Source organism: Phyllopteryx taeniolatus, chromosome 4 (assembly GCF_024500385.1).
Source record: "Phyllopteryx taeniolatus isolate TA_2022b chromosome 4, UOR_Ptae_1.2, whole genome shotgun sequence".
NCBI classification, from domain to species: domain Eukaryota; kingdom Metazoa; phylum Chordata; class Actinopteri; order Syngnathiformes; family Syngnathidae; genus Phyllopteryx; species Phyllopteryx taeniolatus.
This window is the reverse complement of record NC_084505.1, coordinates 14,677,114-14,687,191: the sequence shown is the minus strand read 5'-3', so window position 1 is coordinate 14,687,191 and position 10,078 is coordinate 14,677,114.

The following is a 10,078-nucleotide window of genomic DNA, read 5'->3' as shown; positions in this document are numbered from 1 at the left end:
TTTGTTGCCTTTTTGCTATTTAGTGGCATAGATGCTGTAATTTTCATCCCAAACGTCTTGCTGTATACGTGTTCTTGATCAAATCATCCAGTCTTGTTTATCCATTTTTATTTTTTTGCTTTAACGAACAAGCAAATTTAAGTGTCGCTTTAAACCCATAGACAACAAAGAGCTGTCTCCTTTTTGAGTACTCTATTTTCTTTTCGTGACATGGGGCAAAGTGCAAGATGGATATCACAGAGATGATGGATGATATGCCGCAGTACTTTGTGAGGTCGTTTGTGACACAAGCCCCTCTGCCACTGGTCAGCAAACTAACACATAACACCCTAGACCTTGAACATCACAGATCCGTTTGTGATTAGTCCTTCCTTTTTCCTTTTTTTTTTTTGCCCATCGAGTGGGTGGGACAGCCTTGATGCGTGTAGTGCATGTGTGATGCAGGGTGGAGCTCTTCAAAGATTTATACCTCTGCAATGCTCACAAGCAGACGGTGTGGTAAGGTCCTCTGAAATGCCACCATAAAAGGTCTGCTGTGCAACAACTCTCTCTGATTTGCTTTAAAATAAAAAGTACACAAACTTTCCAAACCTCACAACTACCAATCTCCTTCTTCGTAACTACACCAAACACATGAGTGTTAAAACTCAAGAATAATAGCTGATACCCTGCATAAAATGTGTGATCTCATATAGGATATTCGAGATGGGATTAATTTGTGATTTAAAGTTGCTGCAGGAGAACGCTAGCAGTCTAATCCCACAGCAATCACTGTACACTGCAGTAATCACTGTACACTGCAGTTAACCATTCCTCATGCGTGTTGTTGCATTTATTACAGGCTCCTCTTCTGATAATTCATACAATGTTATTATATGACCAATCACTTGTTAGCATATAATTAAAACCTTTTTTCCTATAGTCTACAGTCAGTTTTGGTCGATAATGTTGACTCTGTTCATGAAGAAGCTGGTCTCTCAATTGACCAGACCAGAGACCAGCACAGATGTGGCAGGACCCAGCCCGGCATCCACGTCATCATATCTTGTGCCAGTCCTCCAGGGGACCCTGAATGAGATGAAGGTGCCCAATGTGCAAAATATGTACTGTGTGAAATAAAAACGTGAAGTGAGACTCCTGCAGGCAATCCAGCGACTAAAACGGGGCACAGGAGATGGGTGTGCCCAAGGCAGGAGGCGCTGACTCCCACCACAGACCGTGAAGTCAGCAGGGGACCCCACACAACCCGAGCGAGAGAGAAGCGATGACGACGGCAGAGCGCCCTGGGCAGAGGGAAGAGGAGTACATAGGCCCGAGGGGCCGCGGCATGGCCTCCCAACCCCCACCCAAAGACCAAGATGAGGCCCCCGGAATGGGGCCAGCGGGCACCTCCCCGGCACCCAGGGACTGAAAGCTGAATAGCCCATTTTATGCTTACTGTATTGCGTGATGTGTGATCTATGGGATACTTTAAACTGGATTTGCTGCAAATAAATTTTTTTTGTCATTGAGAATTTATTTCTGCAGATTTGCGCTCAGTATTCATTGTCAGTAGACACTGAGGTCTTTTTCTCATTTTACGATTGGTAAGTGCATTGTATTAGCACTTGAGATAAATTTGTTTACTTTTGAAAGGAGTTTTTTGTTTTGTGGGAGTAGAGCCGCTATCTTTCAAGATGGGGCCTACCCGTGTGGACGCCTCGGTTACGTGCGCTTTAGTAGTGTCTATGATTTTGTGTTTTTCGTTCGTCTTAGGAGACATTACGCGACTCACTTACACAAGGGAAGACTTGCTAAACATTAGGGAGTCTACCCTAACTTTCTTTTACCAACTTTCCCAAATCCGCTCAGTTCCCCCCCCCCCCCCCCCCAAGTATTCACCGGGGTAGCGACTGCGGTCTATGGCGCATGGAGCCGAAGGCAACGCCACAGAGGGAAGCGAGCCGGCATCCAAGTGAAGCTCTGCAAGAGAGGATACAGATTGCCATTCCTGTCGATCCACCTCGCGAATCTACGCTCCCTACCCAACAAAATGGACGAGCTTAATCTTCTGATAAAGACCAGTAAAGACTTCGGACGTTCCACTGCCCTGTGCTTTACGGAGACTTGGCTTTGTGAGGCTGTCCCCGACTGCGCCGTTATGTTTCCCGGCTTTCATCTTCATTGGGCAGACCACATCATGGAATTATCGGGGGAAACAAAAGGTGTCAGGATATGCTTCTATATCAATGAAAAATGGTGTATGGCCATCACAGAGCTCAGCACACAATGCAGCCCGCATTTAGAGTCGCTGCTTTTGAACTGTAAGCCATTTAACTCGCCGCGTGAGTTTGGATCTTTCATTCTTTCTGGTGTTTACATTCCGCCTCAAGATAACACGAACACCGCACTGCTAACGCTCACTGAACAAGTAAAGGAAATTGAAAAAAACCCCACAAAGAGATAACCAAAACACTAGTATAAAGCAGTGCAGTTCTACACTGCTTTGCTGGTAAATTAATCGTGGAAGTGTCAATCAAATATCAAATCCTTCCCCATCTGCTCGGCAGACCATAGAAGCATTTAAACTACTTTTTAATTAATAGCTGATCTGGGTCCATCGATCTTACTAAGTATGTGGTGTTAGCTTGCACCCAGACCAACGACTTCATAGCATGCTCAAGACAAACCCCTCATTATTCTCTGGAACTTTAACAAAGCTAAACTCAACCATGAACTCCCTAAATACAAGCAGCACATCGACTGTCCTACCAGGGAAAATAAAATTTTAGACCACTGCTATACTACGTAAATAACGCATATCGTGCCATACCTCGTGCAGCCCTGGGCTCGTCTGATCACTGCTTAATTCACTGGGCTCGTCTGATCACTGCTTAATTCACTTAATACCAACATACAGGCAAGAACTTAAATGTCCGAAGCCTCCGGTGAAAACAGTGAAACTGTGGACCAATGAAGCAAAGATACAACTTCAAAGTTGTTTAGACTGCACAGACTGGAGTGTCTTTGAAAATTCAGATGGAAAGCCTGGAGGAATATACGGACACTGTCATATCCTATATCAGTTTCTGTGAAGAGGTGTGCGTACCAACAAAATAATTTCGCACATTCAATAACAACAAACCGTGGTTCACTGCTAAACTTAAGCAAGTTCCACAGGCTAAAGAGGATGCATATTGAAGTGGTGACAGGGCCCTGTATAATCGCACTAGAAACCAGCTAACTAAAGAAATTAACATTGCAAAGAGAAACTATGCCGTAAAGTTAGAAAAACAGTTTAGCGCCAACGACTCTAAATCAGTCTGGCATCCATTACAATCGCTAACCAATTATAAGCACCGATCCCCCCAAGCTGAGAACAATAGTAGACTAGCTGACGACTTGAACACCTTCTTCTGCCGATTTGAAAAGGACACTTTCACACTCCACACCCACCCAACCACACCACCGACCACAATCACACCTCTGATTTCTGCGTTGACCATCCACGAACAGGATGTGAGACGCATCTTCAAACAACAAAAGATTAGCAAAGCAGCAGGCCCAGACCTTGTGTCCCCATCCTGCCTTAAAGTCTGCGCGGACCAGCTCGCTTCAGTCTTCACACAGATCTTCAATAGATCTCTGGAACTGTGCGAAGTACCATCCTGTTTCAAACGCTCCACCATCATCCCAGTCCCCAAGAAATCTGCAATCTCGGGTCTGAATGATTACAGGCCTGTTGCCTTGACATCTGTGGTCATAACGTCCTTTGAACGCCTCGTGCTGGACCACCTCAAGAGGATCACAGGTCCCCTGCTGGACCCCCTGCAGTTTGCCTACCGAGCAAACAGGTCTGCGGATGATGCAATCAACATGGGATTGCACTTCATCCTAGAACACCTCGACGGCGCGGGGACCTACGCGAGGATCCTGTTCGTAGACTTCAGCTTGGCGTTCAACACCATCATCCCTGAACTCCTCTCCTCCAAGCTTCTCCAGCTCAGGGTCTCGCCTGCCATCTGCCAGTGGATTTACAGCTTCCTGACAGGCAGGACACAGCAGGTGAGGCGTTACCACTAGAATTAGGAAACCAAGTTTCGACAGAAAAAAACGTAAGTCTTTCAGTATGTCAATTTTTAATGTTAATAGTACAGTATTTATTTGATTGATTGATTTGTGTATTCACAAAGTACACAAAATATTTCAAAAACTGTCATAAGCAACTGTAATGCATGTAATGTAAAATTATTATACAACAAATATAAATAAATACAGAGGCAGACCGTTTCAAAGCATTATTCATATCAGCCATCATATTACTTGGCTGAACGACAGATTTTAAAATTAATTTCTGTCTTTGTACCAGTAAACAAAGTGTTAATTTGCTGCTGTTGCCTTGGAATCTGTTGCTAGCATCCCTTCTGCTCTGGCTGCATTAGGGAGTGACAGCTGTGAGAGATGTAGAGGTCTGACGTGAGGCTCAGTGCACAAACAGAAAAGGAAAGCATGTGGTTGACAAACACATTAGACATTTGACATCCAGTAAATGTTTACCTTACTTGACAACCTCCCAAAAAAAAAATAGAAAATATCACCTCCTCAAACGATTTTCTTGCCTGGCAGAAAGTGCTGCATCATTTTGAGGCAGGCCGTGTGATGCGCCTCGTTAACCAAGCCATCACAGTTCCCTTTTTTTCTTCAGACTAATAATAGCAAAGCCAGCAGTGCCATACAAACAGGCTGACTGGTGGAAGATTATTTTCCCTGAAGAAAGGTATTTTTCATCCTCATTCCTGACCTTTTGGAAGAGATTCCGTATAGAGAGCGTGGCATGGTATTAACTTCAATAAGAAAAATACAATTCAAATTTCAAGAATGACAGTTTCTTTGATCATGAAATGGAAATATAGGACCACCAATTGTACTTGGAATTGATTTGTTTTGGGGAAGCTGAACTGACTGTGTATGAATTAATTTCAGCTCAGTTTCAGTTTTTAGTATTTTCACTAAGGGGTTAATCCTATCCCGCTTTTCAAAATAATTTAAACTAAAAATGACATTTTACTGATGCACTACTCTTGGTACACTGCCCCTAAGAAGTATTAGAACATAAGAACAGTGAGGCCAATACCTTAATTTTTGCAGTAGCCTACAAACATTACTGTTTGTCATCAAAGAGGCCATGATACATTATGTGACAAGAGGCCAATATTTCAGCTTTTATTTCCAGATATTTACATCTGGATCTCATGCACAACTTAGAACACAGGACCATTAGTTGGAAACCACTAATTTTCACATGGGTAAAACTATTGGAACATGTGACAGGTGTTTAGTTGTCCAGGTGTCTCCTATTACATTACTATTACAATTATTCAAACAATAAACTGTTTGGGAAATTCTTCATAATGCATGCAAGATAATGACCCAAAACACACTGCCCTAACAACAAGTCAGGCCTCTCCAGACTTAGCTTTTACACAGCATGATTTCTTTTTTCCTGCTGAAGAGGAAACTGAAGGGAGATACTGCTCGAAAAATTAACTACAACTGAAAGAGAATGTGAAGAAAGCCTAGAAAAGCATCACAAAAGAAGAATGTAAAATTTTGATGTTAATGAGTCACAGGCTTAAAGCAGTAATTTGCAAATAAATACTATTATATTAAAAATTACATCCATCTATTTTCTTTACCACTTTTACATGTTTAAGATTGAGGGAGAAGCTAAGTCAGTCAATCACATGGCAGACAGACAACCATTCAGATGGTCACTGAGTGGGAAACTGAACCTATGCTGCCTACATGAAGTCGGGCGTGTGAACCACTAAACCATCAGTGTATAAAAATATGAAGTTTTATTCACTTTAATCTTTGTCAAAACCATCTCTTGCAGTACTTTTACTTAAAAAAAGTGCTGTTTTTTTGTTTTTATTTTTACAAAGGTTTGTGTCTCAGCTGTGTGTCACATTCATATATAAGTACCTGCAAATAAAAGCATAAATGTTGATTTCTTGTCTCATATACATCTTTTGATGCCACATCCAAATGTTTTCAATCGACAGCAAAAAAAAAAAAAAAAAAGAACTTATCTCACCGTTCCACTACATTTGGAGGGCAGTGTACATTCTGTGAATCACGATTGTTTTGTTGGGTCCTTGTATTCAGATGGGACTCATTATTTTGGAGGTTGGGAAGGGTGCAGAACTGCTGCATAACAAGTTCAACCAACAGTGATATTGCATACAAAGTAGACTGATGCTAAAGTGTCAATGTATTTTGGAATCAATTTGGTGTACACTATACTGCATGTGGCTGGTATGAGAGTCATTCAGATTTATAAACAAGATAGAAATTACAGAATGTGCATTTCTGTGTGCACTGTATTCAATGTTTGTGCCAAAGTGAGTACAGGCCTGTTCTGCATCGAGCATACAGTAAAGTAAAATGCTACTTCCCTTTTCTTCCTGCTGTGGTGCTGCATGGGCCACAAACTGCAATTCTATAGCACCTTACATCTCTTCTAGGAATTTTTTCTGTGTTACCTTAGCTTTGTGAATAGTGTGTGCTTATTTTCAAAACCTCCTTTGAGACTTGGTAAAGAAGTACCTTTATATGATTTTTACATACTTACATGTAACAATGTGAGCAAAAGTGTTAGCCCCCCCCCGCAGAGTATATCAGTTTTACATTAAATATGAGAGAATGAATGAGAAACTGTGATTAAAAAAGAGGCGGACCTCCTGGAGAGTATTGATGGTGTGATGGTGGACTCGGGTGCTGGGGCGGTGCCAGCTGGCGCACGCCTTAGTCCCCCGCTCTGGCTACTTGTGCCGTGTCGCTCCTTGGGCCTGCTTCCTCCTCTTCTCTCCGTTCCTTGCATCCCGCTGCGGTTGCCTCCTCCTCTTCTCGTGGGGGGTGGGTGGGCGGGGCTACTGTGAGATTTTCGGCCCTGCCTGGTTTGGGCGAGGTGGGGTCCACCTGCCACACTCGGGGGCAGGTAGTGGATGCTGGCAGGTATGTGAGGGGAATCCCGGGGTCGGGCAGGGCGGCCCTCTTTGTCTGTGGTTGTCCTGCCTGGTGGGCTCAACCTGCTCGACGCAGTAGTGCCTGACAGCCCCCCTGCCTCAGTGGCCTGTCCAGATTAGAATGCACCACAGCACTCGGGGGGGGGGCAGTGATACACGGGGTAGGGCCAATGGCTGTCAGTCGGGGACCTGGCAGTCATAGTATTGGAGGTGGGTTTCACTAGATTCATGGTGGTGCTCCTGAGGCCGGGCCCCCCAGGCTGGATGACTGCTTGCCATTGGGGCTCCCCACTCATGCCCCGGAGCTGCTCCCTGGGTCCCCCTCTTATCGTTCTCTTGTCGGGCGCCCCTATCCACTCTCCTTTCCAACAAACAAGGGACACCGTCCCACCCTCAGGCTGGGCGGGGACTGGCTGCATCATGGGGGTTGGGGGTTGGGGGGCATTGGGTCTCTGCGGCCTCCTCCAGATGGCCGGTTGTCGTGGCGCCTCGGTGGGGCCGGCAGACTGCCCTGGGTCCCTTGATGTAGGACGTGTCCCATCCGCCGGGCTGCTCTCAGGTGGACTCCTGGGCCCAATCCCGCCTCTCGATTGATTGGGTGGGGTCCTCAGCCACCACAGTGCAGGCACAGCAATTACAGGACACTTCTGTCAGTCATCGTGCATGCGAAACATGGTCAATTCGGCACACACCCCTGGGACTTTTTTGCCGGGTCTGGGGCCACTCACTCATTGCGACAAATAACTCATGAATATGCGAATTGCTTGTGTATCCCCTCACTCACACTCTCGTCCTATAGATGTTTATAATTTACATAGCCACTCCCACCACTTCAGTTGTACAGCCGGGTTGACGGCTTCCTCTCCTGTCCTTGTCCTGTCTCGTACGGTGTAGCACGACTACCTCATACAACACTCATATCTAATGTGCCATTGTTCCAGATATATAAGGATTTAGTTTTCTCATCTTGTTTACAGTTAGTGCTTTGTCTTTTGTTGTCTTCTTTTCTGACTCCCCTCTAGAAACCTTGTTCTGATCGACTGATTCTCAATAAATAACCATTATAATACTAAGAAACCACAGCGGCATCTTAAAAACTCCACTGTGACACAGTAAAACTCTTCCGGCATAAAAGGGATGCAGATCCTCCATTCTGCTTGACCTAAGAGCCAAACAGGACACACACAAAAAAGATGCAAGCGTGCACTGACTTTTCATATTAACTGTTAAACATTGTATATTCTTGATAAAAATAGTGTCTGGACATAAATGTGCCAATTCTGGTTAGTGCATCCATCCATTAATTTTCTATACTGCTTATCCTATTCAGGGTCACAGGTGCGAGATGACTTTGAGTGAGAGGCGTTGCCTGGATAGACCTTCAATTAGTCACAGAGCTATCAGGTAGAGACAGACATCGACCATTTACACTCACATTCACAAGATGGGCAATTTTTAGTTTGCAATTTGCATAGCATAGAGTACAGTACATGTTTTTGGACTGTGGGATTAAGCTGTAGAAACGTCATGCATCACTCAGCCTATTTGGTGGTGGTGCTGTTACTGCTGCTGCTTTATCCATAATAGAGCAGCTGAGCTATTCCAGGATCGTCTGTTTGAGCTGCAGACTATGACACAGCATTTTAGAGCTGAAGAAAACTCAAAGACAAAAACTGTGATAAATTTGACCCAAACCTTCAAGGTGCAGAGTGAGATTAAGTTTGAAAAATATGATACTGTATATACGTATACTGTATTATGTCAAAAGATGGTTGATCAAAGCTCTGTGCAGCAGTTACAGTGTACAATGTGAGCTCCCTTTCCATCTGTGTTACACATTTATTCTTGGATTCAGATATTTAAATATTCTGAAATGTTGAAATGACTTAATCAATGTCTTGGCTCTTTTTGCAGATTCATCTTGTGCATGAAATAAGAGATTTTATTATTAGCTTTTATGTGGAATAATACTACATCACCATGATCACTAATTTCCTGTGTGTCTGGACAGATGGGAAACTGGTTGAGGTCAAAGAGTGTCACCCTCTCTCATTAATCTTCCTGCTGCAGGTAATTCTTCATAAACAAGTTCATAAAACAATGTATAATGTTAGAATTTCTCAATGCTGTTTGACTGTCACTCCACGAGTGAGGGTCGATCAACGTAAGAGTTCACTCCAGAGGAAAATAAATTCCTCTTTGCCACTGTCAGTTAGAGACCTTGCTCAGATGGTTCTTCGGCTGATTGAAGCAGATGTGCAGGGGAGATGAACCCACGAGAACACTACAATAGAATAGGGTTAATTATATCCCTGTTTTACCATGATGATTGATTTTTCAAGATCTGGGCGGGTCAGCAATTGTTTGGGCAAAATATAACAGGTCACCTTGGACAAATGGATGACTGCAATGCAATACTGTATTATATGCTTCATGCCAAGGAACAAGCTAAAAAGACCTAATATTATATTCTCTTACATTAATAGCTCAAATCTATAGATTTCATATCTATATGTTTATTTGTGTTGGAGTGTCATTGGACAGGAGCGGGACAAAGGATTTAACACGGAAAGGGGAGAGGACAAGACAATAATGCACATAACAATAGCTATGCCAAAAGCAGCAATAGTCATATTGTGCAATGGGAAGCGATGTCTACAGCATGACTTTTGATAATATTACACCTAATAAGAATTTGCTGCAGTTTGCTGCAGCTCTGAAATAACAGATGTGACCCAAACCTTCTACTTTGTGATGGGCAAGTTACACAGAATTGATTTGGAGAGAAACTGGTTTTATTATTGCATTCGTTGCTCTTTCTAATCAAATACAGCTTAACGTTTGCCCGATTTAAAAAGGGAATTACTTTATCAACATGTTTATTATTGTTTTTAGCATTCTAGCCTTGTGCACAATCGCAGTGCATCATATTCAGAAGTGTAATGTGTCAAAAATTCCCCTCAGTATGATGCAGTACAGTTCTGCACCTCTGCAAACTACAAAATTCAAATATAAATTTTAAATCAGTACCTCTCTTACAACATTGAGCATTTTTATTATTTATGCAAAGC